This window comes from Felis catus (assembly GCF_018350175.1).
Source record: "Felis catus isolate Fca126 chromosome F1 unlocalized genomic scaffold, F.catus_Fca126_mat1.0 chrF1_random_Un_scaffold_34, whole genome shotgun sequence".
Lineage (NCBI taxonomy): Eukaryota > Metazoa > Chordata > Mammalia > Carnivora > Felidae > Felis > Felis catus.
Window position 1 is genome coordinate 293594 of NW_025408522.1, and position 21193 is coordinate 314786.

General features: G+C 36.7%; 1 long non-coding RNA gene across 3 annotated transcripts; it reads right to left on the reverse strand.

Annotated features, from left to right (window-relative positions):
• Positions 1 to 274: 274 nt before the first annotated feature.
• LOC123383651 lies at positions 275 to 20662 on the reverse strand. 3 transcript variants are annotated; one of them, XR_006593581.1, is made up of 5 exons: positions 20436 to 20662; positions 19688 to 19905; positions 18215 to 18443; positions 1935 to 1980; positions 275 to 516 (listed from the first exon to the last, which is right to left on the reverse strand). It is a non-coding gene; the product is annotated as an uncharacterized LOC123383651 (long non-coding RNA). The 3 variants fall into 3 exon arrangements; XR_006593583.1 differs by lacking the exon at positions 275 to 516 and adding an exon at positions 661 to 1034; XR_006593582.1 differs by lacking the exons at positions 275 to 516; positions 1935 to 1980 and adding an exon at positions 14783 to 14852 and having other exon boundaries at positions 20436 to 20661.
• Positions 20663 to 21193: the final 531 nt, after the last annotated feature.

Here is a 21193-nt window from a genome sequence, read left to right on the forward strand (position 1 = left end):
TAGCCATAGCAGGAATACATCAAAATAATGTCTAAATCTTTAGGCCCACATATAGTCATAAAAATTGCAAAATACAAAAAGCTATCCATGAACACTACTGAAGTGTTAATGACAACTTGGTTGTTTGGGTGCTGTTCAAACCGCTGGTAGTGGAGCAGTCTGATGTATGTAAAACGCTCTAGTGCTGGTTTCCACGTACAAAATGTGCTTAAAAGCTAATGAGATGCAAAGAAACATAGTTTAAAATATTATAAAGATTTTCATTACACACATATGATACAAAAACATTTTCCTTTAATCAAGATTTTGCCATATAGTGTGTTCAATTGGGAAACAATAAAAATGTTTTGTAAGCATCCAGTAAATTTTTTCTATTTATTTTTCAAATCATATAATTTTTGTTCAAAATCTGTACATATTCTCGTGACGCTTTCCATACTGGATCTTGATTTAGAATTGAATCATCAGTAGATACTAAAGGAGTTCTACAGGATCCTCATTCAAATTCGGTAGCAGCTGAAAAGGAAAAGAAAGAATTATCTTCTTTCTCCAAAATACTTTTCACTACAAGTGATTAAAAAAAAAGAAGAAGAAAAGGAAAGGAAAGGAAAGGAAAGGAAAGGAAAGGAAAGGAAAGGAAAGAAAAGGAAAGAAAAGAGAAAAAAAAGTTGGGGCCTTTATGAGTGTTAAGAAAAAGGAAAAATACCTACGTACAACTGCAATATGAAACCCAAGATTAGTATTAAATATATTTTGCTCAGGGTTGCACACTGAATTAATTGCTATTGTGGATAAATGTCAGAGTTTCTGTTTTTTTTCATTACAAGATGAAATTACAAGATGAGGACACAGTCCACCCTGAACAATCATAAACTATAAACTGAAAAATCAAACAGGCATTTCCAAACAGAGCCAAGTATACAGATGTAAGTGACAGGTATAAAACACAGCACTAATGGAACATACGGAAGGGACATCCCAGTTTTGTGTCAATATTGTCTGCTCTTTGGTGAAGGTGATATGTCAGCTGATACCTGAAGGACAAGGAAAAAGTATGCTAGGTAGAGGGAAGAAGCACATACAAAGAGCTAGAAGTGAGGAAGAACACTTGTGCAATTATGAGTAGTTTAGTTTGACAAGGTGCTAGAGCAAAGCAGCAGAGTAGGGCAAATAGTGAGAGACAAGGCTGAATCATCTGGCAAGAAGCAAACTGATTTGGGTGTTTTCATTCTATGCTAAGGAACTTGAAGTTTTACCCAAGGGCAAAAGCAATGATAAAGTCAATGAGTGAAGATTGAAACCCGTTACCTGTCAAGTGACAGCTATATGACCTCTAATTACTTAAGTAAACATTACTAAGACGACTTTGGCTTTTTGGGTCTTCTATCACTGGCAGAAACAACAATTTGATAAAGCACACCTTTTCTGAGACTTGTGCAGGTTGACAGTTCCATAGGATGGCACCAGTGAAGGAAGATTGTCGCCAGAAATAATAACAGATATATAGACTTAGTTAGATTGAAAAAACTTCTTTAACGTTTATTTATTTTTGAGAGAGAGACAAACCACAAGCGGGCAGGGGCACAGAGAGAGGGAGACACAGAATCTGAAGCAGGCTCCAGGCTCTGAGCTTTCAGCACAGAGCCCTCTGTGGGGCCTGAACCCACCTGAGCTGAAATCAGTCGCCCAACCGACTGAGCCACCTGGGTGCCCCTAGACTTGTGGGAGATTTTAAAAGAGCTATGACACATGAGGACTAAATGAGGAAGAAGTGTGTTCTTCATTATGCTCATGCTTTTACATTTTTTTTAGATATGTACAAAAAATGTGAATGTAGTATCTATTCTCCAAACAATGGAAAGGGATGCCATTTACTATTTATAGTTTATTTCAGAAATCAATGATATCTAACTTCATACATTTTGGCAACATACCTTCTTCTAGTTCTCTGGTTATTCTTTCCTCCAACTCCTGCCGCGTCTGAAATAAGCCAAATATTATTTAGAATGTGTAAGGTAAACAAAAGACATGGTAGGAATTATATATAGCTTACGACATGTGGTCTTGAAATAATACTTGTAGAGATTAAACCAAAGTTAGGGATCGTTTAAATAGACAATCAAATGAATAAAATAAATTCCTACCTATTTCATTTTAGTTTTAGATAATGGAGAACAGATACATACATACATACATACATACTTACACACACACACGTATATTTATGTATATATATGTATATATGTATATGTATATGTATGTATATATATGCATGTGTGTGTACGTATATATAATATGTGTATATATATGTATATATATGTATACATATATATATAATGCTATTTAAGCGAATCTCATAAAAAGCACAATTAATATTGATCTATTGAATATGTATAATCTCTGAAACGTGACGTTGGATCTTACTGGGACAAAAAAGTTTAAACAAGAATCATATTGTATACTGAATTATTACTTGGAAATGATTAGGAAAAACTGCCATTTCTGAAAGTTTAATCAGTTTTTTTTTACCTTAATGAATTGTTCCTTAAAATGGGCTTTCCATTTTTTCACTCATAGAAAAACAAACTTTGAAGGAATGCTTTTTGCTATTAGTTTTTCAGGAGTGACTCTTAAATATATATAAAATGAAGAAAGTGGGACTGTCATACTGTCATGTGGAAATTCTACTGGCAAAAAATTGAGTAAAAATATTTTGCTATCTGTATTATGACTAAAACACTTATTTCTTTTCATATGCACACAAAGATTTCAGAAAATCTCTTTGAAGAAAGGAAAAATAGAGGGTTACAACAGTTTTCAAACTTAGTTTCTGATTTATAAGTTTCTCAATTAGAGATAAGGAAAACAGTATACAATTTTCAATTGTAACTTTGTTTCCTTTCTCCAAATTAGGACCAAGTTTTGAAACACTTGACTTATTAAAGTTATGGTTATCCACTTACTTATGAAATTTTTCCAACTACAGGTGACCCTTGAATAACACAGGGGTTGGGGTACAGTCACAAACCTGTATATAATTTTTCATCCCCCAAAAACTTAATTACTAATAGCCTACTGTTGACCGGAAGCCTTACCGGTAACATAAACAGTCGATTCATACATGTTTTGTACAGTAGAATAAGCTAGGGCAAAAAAATGACATTGAGAAAAACGGAAGGAAGAGGAAATACACTTACAATACTGTACAGTACCCCAAAATAATCCATGTGTAAGTAAAGTAGACCCACACAGGTCAAAACCATGGTGGTCAAGGGTCAACTGTATATTACAACTGTTCCTGTCTAGAATGTTCTTATTTAGATCTTTCTTAGACAAGGTAGCCTCTCCCTGAATGCCCCAAACGGGCTCCAAAATAGTGTACTGAACATAATCAACACTGTGGTGATAAGGATTCCAATGTCTTTAGAAATTTGGGTGTGAGGACAAATGTTTTGGCTGACATGTTTCCCAATATTTTCAGAGACTTTTTTCCCTAATACCTTTTTTTAATTGAAGTATAGTTGACATACAATGTTACACTAGTTTTTCAGTATACAAATTCAGATTGGACAATTGTATACACTATGCTATGCTTGCTACCGTATGTGTAGTTACCCTCTCTCACCATACAACATTAATACAATATTATTGATGATATTCCATATGCTGTATTCTTCATTCCTGTGACTTATTTATTTTATAACTGGAATTTGTACCTCTTACTCCCCTTCATCTATTTTGCCCATACCTCTCTACCCACCGCCCCTCTAGCAACCACCAATTTGTCCTCTGTAGTTATGATTCTGTTTGTTCACTTGTTTTGTTTTTTTATATCCCACATGTAAGTGAAATCAGATGGTATTTATTTGTCTTTCTCTGATTTATTTCACCTAGCATAATGCCCTCTAGGTCTCTCAATGTTGTCACAAATGGCAAGATCTCATTCTTTTTGATAGCTGAGCTATATTTCGTTGTATACATATTACACATTGTCTTTATCCATTCATCTCTCCATGGACACTTAGGTTGCTTCCCTATTTTGGTTATCACAAACAATGTTTCCATAAACATAGGGATGCATACAACTTTTCAAATTAGTGTTTTCATTTTCTTTGGGTAAATACGCAGTAGTGGGATTAATGAATATCTATTTTTAGGAACCATAACACTTTTTTGACAATAGCATTATATTCAGGCCTTAATAAATGAATGGGACAACATTACTATACCAGACATATAAAATTAATAACTTAATACCAGATGATGGGGGAAGGCTTTATTCAAACAATTTTATGTTACCATTAATAAATACGATATAAAATATAAACCACGTTAAACCACGTTTTTTATATGACATGACTTAAGGAGCTACCAAGGTAATGTTGCATCTTTTCCCCAAAAGCTCTTTTCCTAAACATTTACCTCTGTGACCTTTATGTTTATTTCTAGGTAAAAACTGTGTTTCGATGGTGAAAATAGCTTTCAAGTCCATGAATAAGAACACATGTGTACTTTTGTGTATACCTTTCCATTGATCAGAAATATAAGAGGGTGAGAAAATTATACACAGAAAAACTATATATCAGCAAATTTTAATTCAAAGAACATTTTTAAAGGATTTTTAATTAGAAGGATTTTCTCATTAACTGTTAGCATTCAAATATGGCCCATAGAAATCTAAGGTTCGGTTGGGGACACTGCAGGATTGAGGGACAAGGAAGTCACAGCCGTAGTCTCCATCTCTCCTTTAGTTAGACAGCTCTACTTCTCTCTGTTTTACACAATACAGTTTAATGCAAAAAAAAAATACATTCTATTCTTTGAAAAAAAGTATTTTGAAAGTATAAAAGTCACTAATTTAGTCAAAGTCCCGAATTTTGCGTAATAGACAAAAAGGGCTCAGAGAGAGTGCACTTTGCCTGAGGTCATGAATCCAACTAGATGCAGACCAGGACTACACTTGTGGTCTTACCAAGCCTAGAGTTGTATGCCAGTTACTTCCTCAAAGTCAGGAAAAATACGTGTATTTTAAGTATAACTCAGAGAAAATTAATACATAAAACTTTGTCATGTGGCTCAATAATGTTTTAGGTATGAGGCCCACAATAGTAGCTCTAAAACTAAATTACAAATTTTAAAGAAATCAATAAAAATCAAGGAACAGAAATTATGTTAACTCCTTTTAGTAGCAGTCAATTTTTAAGCACAACTTTTTTAAACCACAGGACAGAGAACTTGAAAGAGAAAATCTTTAGGTGAAGCAAGCAAGCTGAAACTGAGGAAAGTCTTCCTGAAAGAATTATTTATTTCTTCCAAAGAAAATTTGGTTTATCAAAATCATTCAACAAATGAGTGAACCCATGGTGTGGATATTTATAGCAAAATTTAAAACCCAACACAGATTTCTCTTTCCCATCTAGCATGCTTCTGTCTAACCTCTCATCATTCGTTGGTATGTACAAAAGACACAATTCACTTTATTTATAATTTAAATCCAGTCGGACATTATAGGTGAACCTTCACTTCTCACATGTGGACTTATCTCTCTCTCCCTCCCGACGGGAAGGGAGACTTACCTAACGGGTGAATCTGGGAGAAGAAGCTAAGCAGTGCTTATGTGTTTCTGAGTCTCCTTTTTGAAAAGATGTGCCTGCCCACAGTAACATGAATTTGGGTCTGCTCTCAGCTCTGTGGTAAGCACCCGGCCCCCGGGGTGGGGATCATGCATTTGTTTCCTCACTTTACCACTGTGTGGGGAAGTGCACAATTTGGGAGGAAGCCCAATGTGGCTAACATAACCTAAATCATATCCTCCAATTTGTTAGTGTGTATTAATAATAAAGCTACTAAGTTTCTCTCCATCTCCCTGTCTCCTGTGTTCTGAATTTAGAAAGAGAAGAGCAGGGTTACTTGCCGCCTACCCAGTGTCACCTGTCACAGCTCCACCAAGAAAAATGACTAGACAGCACTTACAGAAACGTTCTCTTCTTCCTTGTCTTCATAACTAATGTACATTGTTCAAAAGCAACGCCCACTCAAACGAGAGAAAAAGTTGAAAGGAACCATTTTAGGAACAAACATAGAAAGTCAGACAAACTGAGGACACAGAGGAGTACATTCCAAATGAAAGAACATGACAAAACCTAAAAAAAAAAAAAAAAAAAAAAAAAAAAAACCTAAGAGAAACAGAGTTAATTAATGTACCTCATAAGAGTTTAAGGTAACTGTCATGAAGATGCTCAGTGAACGTGGGAGAAGAATGAATGGATCCAGTGATAACATCAGAAAGAGATAGAAAATATAAAAAAGAACCAATCAGAGCTGAAAGATACAATAACAGAAATGACAAATACACTAGAGGGAATCAACAGCAGATAAGAAGATGCAGAAGAACAGATCAACAATTTGCAAGACAGGGTAGTAGAAATCATCCAAGCCGTAAAACAAAAAGAAAAAAAAATTTTTTTAATGAGGCTAGGTTAAGGGACCTGTGGGACAACATCCAGTGTAATAAGACTTGCATTCAAGGGGTTCCAGAAAAAGAAAAGAGAAAGGGGCACAGAACTCATTTGAAGAAATAAAAGCTTCATTTTAAAAATTCAAATATTTGCTTGATATAGCTATTTATAAAATGCTCTACAATCACTCATCAAGATATTTTATAAAAATAGAAACAAAGGTGGTATAAGTCAAAAAAAAGGAAAAAGAAAAAAGAGTGCCATAAATAAGAAAGCAATTAAAGATATATTCTCATGTAAGAAAATAGCAACACTTTTAACTTAAAAGAGAAATTAACCTTTGTAGTGTTACAAGTTGATTTAATTCATAAAAAGGACTTACCATGGATTCTTTTTTTTTCTTTTTTTTAGAGTAGCCTCCATGCTTAGGGTAGAGCCCAATGCAGGACTTGAACTCATGACCCTGAGATCAAAACCTCAGCTAAGATCAAGAGTTAGACGCTGAACTGACTGAGCCACCCAGGCACCCCCATGGATTCTTTTAAATAGTAAACATTCATATGTCCATAAGTGTTTGGAGGATGATCATTCACTGACATACAGGGGTGCAAAAACTGGATTATAGCAAAACTTTCAAATGTTTATGAACCACTGCCAACTGAAAATAAGTCCAAGCATCTAAGTGTACCTGTGGTTACCAGGCAATAACATTTACACTCTAAAATCAAATTTAAATGAAAGCTTTTCAAGAAATTTAACATGGGTAAGTTTAGTTATATTTACTGAATATAGTTAATGCTATGTGTCTCTTGTGGCACACCTGGGTGGCTCAGTTGTTTTAAGTGTCCAAATCTTGATTTTGACTCATGTCATGATCTCATGGTTTTGAGACTGAGCCCCACATTCGGCTCTGTGCTGAGCATGAAACCTGCTTGGGATTCTCTTTCTCCCACTCCTTTTGCCCCTCCCCTGCATGCACTCACTCATTCTCTCGCTAAAATAAAATAAAAATAAGTATATCTAAGAAATGAGAGATCAAGGGACTAATATATATAAAATTAACCTCAGTTCTTTCTTAGCATGTATAATTATGACTTTTATTCGTATGTATTGGTTACTTAAACAACTCACAATTTCACCAAATTAAAAGCAACAATTATATCAGATATCTGAAACCCAAAGTAAAACAGATAATATAACTAACCTTCCACAAGGAAGTCTCCCAGTAGTCATATGACAGCCGTGGGTTTAAGGTAGGAATCACTAAGTTTCCTCTTGGAGTAAGGTTTCCATTGAGCACTAAATTATTTTCAAAATGTCCACAATAAGGTGGTTCCAGGCCTGGGCTCATAGTAAGGGTCCTGAGTAAAGTTTGGTCCTGCTGTCTCTCCTCAAGAAGTTTTGTATTGCTCTCTGACAGTCTCTCCATAGCCCTGTGAAGATTAAAAACCACAAATACATTTTCTTTTCCCCTAAATAATTCCAAAATGACTTACATTTTTTAAGTTTCCATAATAGTAAATAGCATTTGCCATTGAACAGTGTTTTTTTTTTTATTTTATATATGAAATTTATTGTCAAATTGGTTTCCATACAACACACAGTGCTCATTCCAAAAGGTGCCCTCTTCAATACCCATCACCCACCCTCTCCTCCCTCCCACCCCCCATCAACTCTCAGTTTGTTCTCAGTTTTTAACAGTTTCTTAAGCTTTGGCTCTCTCCCACTCTAACCTCTTTTTTTTTCCTTCCCCTCCCCCATGGGTTCCTGTTAAGTTTCTCAGGATCCACATAAGAGTGAAACCATATGGTATCTGTCTTTCTCTGTATGGCTTATTTCACTTAGCATCACACTCTCCAGTTCCATCCACGTTGCTACAAAAGGCCATATTTCATTTTTTCTCATTGCCACGTAATATTCCATTGTGTATATAAACCACAATTTCTTTTTTTTTATTTTATTTTTTTATTTTATTTTTTTATGTTTTTTTAATATGAAATTTATTGACAAATTGGTTTCCATACAACACCCAGTGCTCATCCCAAAAGGTGCCCTCCTCAATACCCATCACCCACCCTCTCCTCCCTCCCACCCCCCATCAACCCTCAGTTTGTTTTCAGTTTTTAAGAGTCTCTTATGCTTTGGCTCTCTCCCACTCTAACCTCTTTTTTTTTTTTTTTCCTTCCCCTCCCCCATGGGTTCCTGTTAAGTTTCTCAGGATCCACATAAGAGTGAAACCATATGGTATCTGTCTTTCTCTGTATGGCTTATTTCACTTAGCATCACACTCTCCAGTTCCATCCACGTTGCTACAAAAGGCCATATTTCATTTTTTCTCATTGCCACGTAATATTCCATTGTGTATATAAACCACAATTTCTTTATCCATTCATCAGTTGATGGACATTTAGGCTCTTTCCATAATTTGGCTATTGTTGAGAGTGCTGCTATGAACATTGGGGTACAAGTGGCCCTATGCATCAGTACTCCTGTATCCCTTGGATAAATTCCTAGCAGTGCTATTGCTGGGTCGTAGGGTAGGTCTATTTTTACTTTTCTGAGGAACCTCCACACTGCTTTCCAGAGCGGCTGCACCAATTTGCATTCCCACCAACAGTGCAAGAGGGTTCCCGTTTCTCCACATCCTCTCCAGCATCTATAGTCTCCTGGTTTGTTCATTTTGGCCACTCTGACTGGCGTGAGGTGATACCTGAGTGTGGTTTTGATTTGTATTTCCCTGATAAGGAGCGACGCTGAACATCTTTTCATGTGCCTGTTGGCCATCCGGATGTCTTCTTTAGAGAAGTGTCTATTCATGTTTTCTGCCCATTTCTTCACTGGGTTATTTGTTTTTCGGGTGTGGAGTTTGGTGAGCTCTTTATAGATTTTGGATACTAGCCCTTTGTCCGATATGTCATTTGCAAATATCTTTTCCCATTCCGTTGGTTGCCTTTTAGTTTTGTTGGTTGTTCCCTTTGCTGTGCAGAAGCTTTTTATCTTCATAAGGTCCCAGTAATTCACTTTTGCTTTTAACTCCCTTGCCTTTGGGGATGTGTCGAGTAAGAGATTGCTACGGCTGAGGTCAGAGAGGTCTTTTCCTGCTTTCTCCTCTAAGGTTTTGATGGTTTCCTGTCTCACATTTAGGTCCTTTATCCATTTTGAGTTTATTTTTGTGAATGGTGTGAGAAAGTGGTCTAGTTTCAACCTTCTGCATGTTGCTGTCCAGTTCTCCCAGCACCATTTGTTAAAGAGGCTGTCTTTTTTCCATTGGATGTTCTTTCCTGCTTTGTCAAAGATGAGTTGGCCATACGTTTGTGGGTCTAGTTCTGGGGTTTCTATTCTATTCCATTGGTCTATGTGTCTGTTTTTGTGCCAATACCATGCTGTCTTGATGATGACAGCTTTGTAGTAGAGGCTAAAGTCTGGGATTGTGATGCCTCCTGCTTTGGTCTTCTTCTTCAAAATTCCTTTGGCTATTCGGGGCCTTTTGTGGTTCCATATGAATTTTAGGATTGCTTGTTCTAGTTTCGAGAAGAATGCTGGTGCAATTTTGATTGGGATTGCATTGAATGTGTAGATAGCTTTGGGTAATATTGACATTTTGACAATATTTATTCTTCCAATCCATGAGCAGGGAATGTCTTTCCATTTCTTTAAATCTTTTTCAATTTCCTTCATAAGCTTTCTATAGTTTTCAGCATACAGATCCTTTACATCTTTGGTTAGATTTATTCCTAGGTATTTTATGCTTCTTGGTGCAATTGTGAATGGGATCAGTTTCTTTATTTGTCTTTCTGTTGCTTCATTGTTAGTGTATAAGAATGCAACTGATTTCTGTACATTGATTTTGTATCCTGCAACTTTGCTGGATTCCTGTATCAGTTCTAGCAGACTTTTGGTGGAGTCTATCGGATTTTCCATGTATAATATCATGTCATCTGCAAAAAGCGAAAGCTTGACTTCATCTTTGCCAATTTTGATGCCTTTGATTTCCTTTTGTTGTCTGATTGCTGATGCTAGAACTTCCAGCACTATGTTAAACAGCAGCAGTGAGAGTGGGCATCCTTGTCGTGTTCCTGATCTCAGGGAAAAAGCTCTCAGTTTTTCCCCGTTGAGGATGATGTTAGCTGTGGGCTTTTCATAAATGGCTTTTATGATCTTTAAGTATGTTCCTTCTATCCCGACTTTCTCAAGGGTTTTTATAAGAAAGGGTGCTGGATTTTGTCAAAGGCCTTTTCTGCATCGATTGACAGGATCATATGGTTCTTCTCTTTTTTTTTTGTTAATGTGATGTATCACGTTGATTGATTTGCGAATGTTGAACCAGCCCTGCATCCCAGGAATGGATCCCACTTGATCATGGTGAAGAATTCTTTTTATATGCCGTTGAATTCGATTTACTAGTATCTTATTGGGAATTTTTGCATCCATATTCATCAGGGATATTGGCCTGTAGTTCTCTTTTTTTACTGGGTCTCTGTCTGGTTTGGGAATCAAAGTAATACTGGCTTCATAGAATGAGTCTGGAAGTTTTCCTTCCCTTTCTATTTCTTGGAATAGCTTGAGAAGGATAGGTATTATCTCTGCTTTAAACGTCTGGTAGAACTCCCCTGGGAAGCCATCTGGTCCTGGACTCTTATTTGTTGGGAGATTTTTGATGACTGATTCAATTTCTTCGCTGGTTATGGGTCTGTTCAAGCTTTCTATTTCCTCCTGATTGAGTTTTGGAAGAGTGTGGGTGTTCAGGAATTTGTCCATTTCTTCCAGGTTGTCCAATTTGTTGGCATATAATTTTTCATAGTATTCCCTGATAATTGTTTGTATCTCTGAAGGATTGGTTGTAATAATTCCATTTTCATTCATGATTTTATCTATTTGGGTCATCTCCCTTTTCTTTTTGAGAAGCCTGGCTAGAGGTTTGTCAATTTTGTTTATTTTTTCAAAAAACCAACTCTTGGTTTCGTTGATCTGCTCTACAGTTTTTTTAGATTCTATATTGTTTATTTCTGCTCTGATCTTTATTACTTCTCTTTTTCTGCTGGGTTTAGGCTGCCTTTGCTGTTCTGCTTCTAGTTCCTTTAGGTGTGCTGTTAGATTTTGTATTTGGGATTTTTCTTGTTTCTTGAGATAGGCCTGGATCGCAATGTATTTTCCTCTCAGGACTGCCTTCGCTGCGTCCCAAAGCGTTTGGATTGTTGTATTTTCATTTTCGTTTGTTTCCATATATTTTTTAATTTCTTCTCTAATTGCCTGGTTGACCCACTCATTCGTTAGTAGGGTGTTCTTTAGCCTCCATGCCTTTGGAGGTTTTCCAGACTTTTTTCTGTGGTTGATTTCAAGCTTCATCGCATTGTGGTCTGAAAGTATGCATGGTATAATTTCAATTCTTGTAAACTTATAAAGGGCTGTTTTGTGACCCAGTATATGATCTATCTTGGAGAATGTTCCATGTGCACTCGAGAAGAAAGTATATTCTGTTGCTTTGGGATGCAGAGTTCTAAATATATCTGTCAAGTCCATCTGATCCAATATCTCATTCAGGGCCCTTGTTTCTTTATTGACCGTGTGTCTAGATGACCTGTCCATTTCTGTAAGTGGGGTGTTAAAGTCTCCTGCAATTACCACATTCTTATCGATAAGGTTGCTTATGTTTATGAGTAATTGTTTTATATATTTGGGGGCTCCGGTATTCGGCGCATAGACATTTATAATTGTTAGCTCTTCCTGATGGATAGACCCTGTGACTATTATATAATGTCCTTCTTCATCTCTTGTTACAGCCTTTAATTTAAAGTCTAGTTTGTCTGATATAAGTATGGCTACTCCAGCTTTCTTTTGGCTTCCAGTCGCATGATAAATAGTTCTCCATCCCCTCACTCTCAATCTAAAGGTGTCCTCAGATCTAAAATGAGTCTCTTGTAGACAGCAAATAGATGGGTCTTGTTTTTTTATCCATTCTGATAGCCTATGTCTTTTGGTTGGCGCATTTAATCCATTTACATTCAGTGTTATTATAGAAAGATATGGGTTTAGAGTCATTGTGATGTCTGTATGTTTTATGCTTGTAGTGATGTCTCTGGAACTTTGTCTCACAGGGTCCCCCTTAGGATCTCTTGTAGGGCTGGTTTAGTGGTGACAAATTCCTTCAGTTTTTGTTTGTTTGGGAAGACCTTTATCTCTCCTTCTATTCTAAATGACAGACTTGCTGGATAAAGGATTCTTGGCTGCATATTTTTTCTGTCTAGCACCCTGAAAATCTCGTGCCAATTCTTTCTGGCCTGCCAAGTTTCAAAAGAGAGATCAGTCACGAGTCTTATAGGTCTCCCTTTATATGTGAGGGCACGTTTACCCCTTGCTGCTTTCAGAATTTTCTCTTTATCCTTGTATTTTGCCAGTTTCACTATGATATGTCGTGCAGAAGATCGATTCAAGTTACGTCTGAAGGGAGTTCTCTGTGCCTCTTGGATTTCAATGCCTTTTTCCTTCCCCAGTTCAGGGAAGTTCTCAGCTATTATTTCTTCAAGTACCCCTTCAGCACCTTTCCCTCTCTCTTCCTCCTCTGGGATACCAATTATGCGTATATTATTTCTTTTTAGTGTATCACTTAGTTCTCTAATTTTCCCCTCATACTCCTGGATTTTTTTATCTCTCTTTTTCTCAGCTTCCTCTTTTTCCATAACTTTATCTTCTAGTTCACCTATTCTCTCCTCTGCCTCTTCAAGCCGAGCTGTGGTGGTTTCCATTTTGTTATGCATTTCGTTTAAAGCGTTTTTCAGCTCCTCGTGACTGTTCCTTAGTCCCTTGATCTCTGTAGCAAGAGATTCTCTGCTGTCCTCTATACTGTTTTCAAGCCCAGTGATTAATTTTATGACTGTTATTCTAAATTCACTTTCTGTTATATTATTTAAATCCTTTTTGATCAGCTCATTAGCTGTTGTTATTTCCTGGAGATTCTTCTGAGGGGAATTCTTCCGCTTGGTCATTTTGGATAGTCCCTGGCGTGGTGAGGACCTGCAGGGCACTTCCCCTGTGCTGTGGTGTATAACTGGAGTTGGTGGGCGGGGCCGCAGTCAGACCTGATGTCTGCCCCCAGCCCACCGCTGGGGCCACAGTCAGACTGGTGTGTGCCTTCTCTTCCCCTCTCCTAGGGGCGGGATTCACTGTGGGGTGGTGTGGCCCATCTGGGCTACTTGCACACTGCCAGGCTTGTGATGCTGGGGATCTGGCGTGTTAGCTGGGGTGGGTAGGCAAGGTGCACAGGGGCAGGAGGGGCAGGCTTAGATCGCTTCTCCTTAGGTGATCCACTTCAGAAGGGGCCCAGTGGCAGCGGGAGGGAGTCAGATCCGCTGCCGGAGGTTTGGCTCCGCAGAAGCGCAGAGTTGGGTGTTTGCACGGAGCGAGCAAGTTCCCTGGCAGGAACTGGTTCTCTTTGGGATTTTGGCTGGGGGATGGGCAGGGGAGATGGCGCTGGCGAGCGCCTTTGTTCCCCACCAAACTGAGCTCTGTCGTCAGGGGGCTCAGCAGCTCTCCCTCCCTTTGTCCTCCAGCCTTCCCGCTTTCCGAGCAGAGCTGTTAACTTATAACCTCCCAGACGCTAAGTCGTGCTTGTTGTGGGAACACAGTCCGTCAGGCCCCTCCGCTTTTTCAAGCCAGACTCGGGGGCTCTGCTTGGCCGGCGAGCTGCCCCTCTGCCCCTGGCTCCCTCCCGCCAGTCCGTGGAGCGCGCACTGCCTCGCCGCCCTTCCTACCCTCTTCCGTGGGCCTCTCATCTGTGTTTGGCTCTGGCGACTCCGTTCTGCTAATCCTCTGGCGGTTTTCTGGGTTATTTAGGCAGGTGTAGGTGGAATCTAAGTGATCAGCAGGACATGCGGTGAGCCCAGCGTCCTCCTTAGCCGCCATCTTGCAAACCCCCCATTTCAATCTTAGGGAGATTGAAAAAAACTTCTTTAACGTTTATTTATTTTTGAGAGAGAGACAAACCACAAGCGGGCAAGGGCACAGAGAGAGGGAGACACAGAATCTGAAGCAGGCTCCAGGCTCCGAGCTTTCAGCACAGAGCCCTCTGTGGGGCCTGAACCCACCTGAGCTGAAATCAGTCGCCCAACCGACTGAACCACCTGCTTGCCCCTAGACTTGTGGGAGATTTTAAAAGACCTATGACACATGAGGACTAAATGAGGAAGAAGTGTGTTCTTCATTGTGCTCATGCTTTTACATTTCTTATTAGATATGTACAAAAAATGTGAATGTAGTATCTATTATCCAAACAATGGAAAGGGATGCCATTTACTATTTATAGTTTATTTCAGAAATCAATGATATCTAACTTCATACATTTGGCAACATACCTTCTTCTAGTTCTCTGGTTATTCTTTCCTCCAACTCCTGCCGCATCTGAAATAAGCCAAATATTATTTAGAATGTGTAAGGTAAACAAAAGACATGGTAGGGATTATATATAGCTTAGGACATGTGGTCTTGAAATAATACTTGTACAGATTAAGACAAAGTTAGGGATTGCTTAAACAGAAAAACTATGACATGAATAAAATAAATTCCTACCTATTTTATTTTAGTTTTAGATAACGGAGAACAGATACATACATACACGCACACACACACACACACGTATATATATATATATATATATACACACATATATACGTGTGTACACACACGTATATATGTATACATATATATGTGTGTGTATACATATATATACGTATATATAATATGTGTATGTTATATATATAATATATTATGTGTATTATATTAATATATATAATATGTGTACATTATATATATATATAATGCTATTTAAGTGAATCTGATAAAAAGAACAATTAATATTGATCTATTGAATATGTATAATCTCTGAAACGTGATGTTGGATCTTACTGGGACAAAAGAGTTTAAACAAGAATCATATTGTATACTGAATTATTACTTGGAAATGATTAGAAATACTGCCATTTATGAAAGTTTAATCAGTTTTTTACCTTAATGAATTGTTCCTTAAAATGGGCTTTCCATTTTTTCACTTGTAGAAAAACAAAATTTGAAGGAATGATTTTTGCTGTTAATTTTTCAGGACTGACTCTTAAATACATATAAAATGAAGAAAGTGGGACTGTCTTACTGTCATGTGGAAATTCTACTGGCAAAAATTGAATAAAAATGTTTTGCTATCTGTATTATGACTAAAACACTTATTTCCTTTCATATGCACACAAGGATTTCAGAAAATCTCTTTGAAGAAAGGAAAAATAGGGGGTTACAACAGTTTCCAAACTTAGCTTCTGATTTATAACTTTCTCCATTAACGATAAGGAAAACAATATACAATTTTCAATTGTAACTTTGTTTCCTTTCTCCAAATTAGGACCAAGTTTTGAAACACTTGACTTATTAAAGTTATGCTTATCCACTTATGAAATGTGTATGAATATTTCCAACTACAGGTGACCCATGAATAACACAGGGGTGGGGTACAGTCACAAACCTGTATTTAATTTTTCATGCCCCAAAATTTAATTACTAATAGCCTACTGTTGACCGGAAGCCTTACCGGTAAAATAAACAGTCGATTCATACATGTTTTGTACAGTAGAATAAGCTAGGGCGAAAAATGACATTGAGAAAAACGGAAGGAAGAGGAAATACACTTACAGTACTGTACAGTAGCCAAAAATAATCCATGTGTAGGTAAAGTAGACCCACACAGTTCAAAACCATGTTGGTCAAAGGTCAACTGTATATTACAACTGTTCCTGTCTAGAATGTACTTATTTACATATTTCTTAGACAAGGTAGCCTCTCCCTGAATGCCCCAAATGGGCTCCAAAATAGTGTACAGAACATAATCAACACTGTGGTGTTAAGGATTCCAATGTCTTTAGAAATTTGGGTGTGAGGACAAATGTTTTGGCTGACATGCTTCCCAATATTTTCAGAGACTGTTTTCCCTAATACCTTTTTTTAATTGAAGTATAGTTGGCATACAATGTTACACTAGTTTTTCAGTATACAAATTCAGATTGGACAATGGTATACACTATGCTATGCTTGCTACCGTACATGTAGTTACCTTCTGTCACCATACAACATTAATACAATATTATTGACGATATTCCATATGCTGTATTCTTCATTCCTGTGACTTATTTATTTTATAACTGGAATTTGTACCTCTTACTCCCCTTCATCTATTTTGCCCATACCTCTCTACCCACCGCCCCTCTAGCAACCACCAATTTGTCCTCTGTAGTTATGATTCTGTTTGTTCACTTGTTTTGTTTTTTTTATATTCCACATGTAAGTGAAATCAGATGGTATTTATTTGTCTTTCTGCGATTTATTTCACCTCACATAAGACCCTCTAGGTCTCTCAATGTTGTCACAAATGGCAAGATCTCATTCTTTTTGATAGCTGAGCTATATTTCCATGTATACATATTACACATTGTCTTTATCCATTCATCTCTCCAAGGACACTTAGGTTGCTTCCCTATTTTGGTTATCGCAAACAATATTTCCATAAACATAGGGATGCATACAACTTTTCAAATTAGTGTTTTCATTTTCTTTGGGTAAATACGCAGTAGTGGAATTAATGAATATCTATTTTTAAGTTTTTGAGGAACCATAACACTTTTTTGACAATAGCATTATATTCAGGCCTTATAAAATGAATGGGACAACATGACTATACCAGTTGATTTAATTCATAAAAAGGACTTACCATGGATTCTTTTTTTTTTATTTTTTTTTTAGAGTAGCCTCCATGCTTAGCGTAGAGCCCAATGCAGGACTTGAACTCATGACCCTGAGATCAAAACCTGAGCTGAGATCAAGAGTTAGACGCTGAACTGACTGAGCCACCCAGGCACCCCCATGGATTCTTTTAAATAGTAAACATTCATATGTCGTTAAGTGTTTGGAGGATGATCATTCACTGACATACAGGGGTGGACAAAGTGGATTATAGCAAAACTTTCAAATGTTAATGAACCACTGCCAACTGAAAATAAGTCTAAGCATCTAAGTGTACCCGTGGTTACCAGGCAATAACATTTACACTCTAAAATCAAATTTAAATGAAAGCTTTTCAAGAAATTTAACATGGGTAAGTTTAGTTATATTTACTGAATACAGTTAATGCTAGGTGTCTCTTGTGGCGCATCTGGTGGCTCAGTTGTTTTTAGTGTCCAAATCTTGATTTTGACTCATGTCATGATCTCATGGTTTTGAGACTGAGCCCCACATTCAGCTCTGTGCTGAGCATGAAACCTGCTTGGTATTCTCTTTCTCCCTCTCCTTTTGCCCCTCCCCTGCATGCACTCACTCATTCTCTCACTAAAATAAAATAAAAATAAGTATCTCTTAGAAATGAGAGATCAAGGGACTAATATATATATATAACATATATTATATATGTTAATATATTAATATTATATAATTAATATTGTATATTAATATTAATATTATATTAAATATTGTATATATTATATATTATATTATAATATATTATATATTATATTTTATTATATTAAAATTATATTAATATTATATAAATATTATATATTATATAATATACTATATATATATATAAAATTTACCTCAGTTCTTTCTTAGCACATATAATGCTGACTTTTATCTCGTATGTGCTAGTTACTTAAACAACTCAGAATTTCGCCAAATTAAAAGCAACAACATCAGATATCTGAAACCCAAACTAAACAGATAATATAACTAACCTTCCACAAGGAGGTCTCCCTGTCGTCATAGGACGGCCGTGGGTTTAAGGTAGGAATCACTAAGTTTCCTCTTGGAGTAAAGTTTCCATTGAGCACTAAATTATTTTCAAAATGTCCACAATAAGGTGGTTCCAGGCCTGGGCTCATAGTAAGGGTCCTGAGTAAAGTTTGGTGCTGCTGTCTCTCCAAAAGAAAATTTGTATTGCTCTCTGACAGTCTCTCCTTAGCCCTGTGAAGATTAAAAAACACAAATACATTTTCTTTTTCCCTAAATCATTTCTAAATGACATACATTTTTTTTTTAGGTTTCCATAATAGTAAATAGCATTTGCCATTGAACAGTGTTTTAACACTGAACATGTGACGGAGCACACCTAGTATCTAAAATTATACTTTTAAAATTGTTCTAAAGAAATACTTATGTTTCCAGGGGGATTCCTAACTAACAATTCAAGTTAGGGAAGGGAGAGAAGTGGCTATCAGTGATGTACATGGCTTAACAAATAATACTTGCTGTCTTCTGGAATGGCTGTACTGACAGGATCCTTCAGGATGCCATTATATATGCATACTTATATTTAGTAAACCTGTTTACAGATGTAAAACTAAACCATCCCTCAAAGACATTTTCAAGCGTTTGCTTTCACCACTCTTGTACATTTCACTTATTATCTCAAAGAAACTGAGCATTTGACACTGAGGAATCATTGAGACCAACAATCTCTAGGGGAGATAGTAGATGACAGACGTGTGATCAGAAAGAACTAAAACAGCTACAGAGGCAATTAGCTTATAACAGTTACCAAGGCACTGGAGGCAGAATCTGCCCTTTCTGTCTTCAGTCTTCCACATGCCTCCCTCCCACCATGGTGCTCTTTTTAGCCACTTTGGAAATTATACTCCCCTTCAGCCCTGTGTGAGTCTTTCTGTATTTCACCTGGATGCCTTTATGTAAAGTAGAAAAAGCATAAAGGATGGTTTGTCTCAAGGCGCACTCTAGTAATCATACCAAAGATCACAATCAAGAGAATAAATGTACCAAGCTGCCAGGATGAGTCGTAGTAGTACTTGACCTTTTAGGTTAAAGATGTAATCTTCCAAAAAGAAACTCATCGACATTTCTATTTAGGGTAATTCTGACAAGCAATTTTATAACAATATGCTTCTAAATGAGAAAGCTTCAAACAATGCACTTAAAGACTAGCAGATCCGATCAATGGAAAATATACAGGGCGGGGGGTGCAGAGGGGTGGGGGAAGAGGTCCTGTAAAACTGAAAAAAAGAGGAGGGATGCAAACTGTCCTGGACTAACATTTCAAAGGTGAGTTCATTTAGAAACATCATTTTCCAAAATGACACGATCTAGTTGGCTTTCAGTTCCTACTCATCTCATGATCTTGGCTCCACAGAAATTATGCTTTAGAGGCAAATTAATAAGCTAAATTTCTTGTCTATGATTCTGTTTTGACTTACGTGTTCAGCTTATTTCTCAAGGACTTTCTAACTTTTAATTCTTCTAAGTAGAGTTGCCTGTAGGTTTCCAACTCTGTTTTAGTAGAATCTTCTTGAGAAGTCTTCATTGTAGAGACCTGAGATTCCAGATCTTTAATTCTAAGTTCCATTTGACGTCTCGTTGAAGCATGAACATTTTCTCTTAACTGGTCCAAGTTTTCTCAATCTGCTGCTTGTGCCTAATGAAAAATAACAGAATAGTTTCAAAATAGGTATAATCTGAATAATTAATTATACCTGTTTCCTTTAGTTCGGAGTCAATGATTCAGAGAGCAATTTTAAATGAAAAAAAGCTCAAGTGTAAAATATTTATCATCAATGTCAACAATTAAATATGATTTATAAAATTAAAGTTCAATCATTCTTGTATTTGTATTCACGCAATCTGATAATTCAAATTGTAGAATCAATGACAAAATTTTAAAAGTCAACAATAAACTTAAGAATAATCCAAGTACAGTGCAATTTTTAAATCATTTTTCTTTTCCTCTTCATAGTGAGACTAGTTGTTTAAATCATCGTTTTTTTCTTATCCTCTCGATTTAGTAGGAATAATGATGAAAACTGAAATCTTTAAAGGGAGGAACAAATGCCTCCAGAAATCTACAAATTACCATAAAGCAAGTAGAGGAACCCCCTACAATACATCTATCCAAAATGTAATTTGCAGTGAAATGAATTAAAGCACATTACAGATCAATCAATTAACCTGTAAAAACAGGTTGAATTCGTGTAATTTTTCTACTATGTCCAGTCGTGCTCTTTCTTCAATCTCCCGTTTATACTGTTCCACTTGACTGCGTTCTACCATATTCATTTCCATAAATTGTTTCAATTTTACTACTTCTTGCTGTAACTTCTTGTTATTGCTCTCTAGTTTTTCACGTTCTTCTTCAAAAGCTTTCATTGATAATAATTCTTCTTGAAGAACTTGATTTTTTGCATCCAGGTGTAGACATTTTGAAGATGTAGTTTCCAGTTCTGTTGTAAGGACATCAGCCTGCATGAATGAAACACTATAGTTTGGAAGGGAGTGAAAAGAGTCTAATTCAAAACTACTACGAAAAAAAAATTTTTTTTTCAGATTTTAAATAATCTCTACGCCAAGTGTGATGCTTGAACTCACAATCTCAAGATCAAGAGTAACTAAGCCAGCCAGGCACTCAAATTTTTAAATAAACTCATTTGCAACAAAATGTTACCTGTCTTAGAATGTGGAACCTTAAACAACTCAGAAAATCAAGAGCCAAGTTAAAGCCATCAGGTGTTACTGAAATAGATCTTTGCTATCATTCTCTTTACTATACAACATTTGCACGTGATTCTATACTTTTATTTTTCTATGATTTTTTCATATCTTTCTTTCATAAAATAAGTCCCCTCTTAGGAGAAAGTCTCTTAGCCCTTCCCCCATCTTAACACTCCATAACTTTTAAAGAAGTTTTAGCAATATCATATTGATTTATG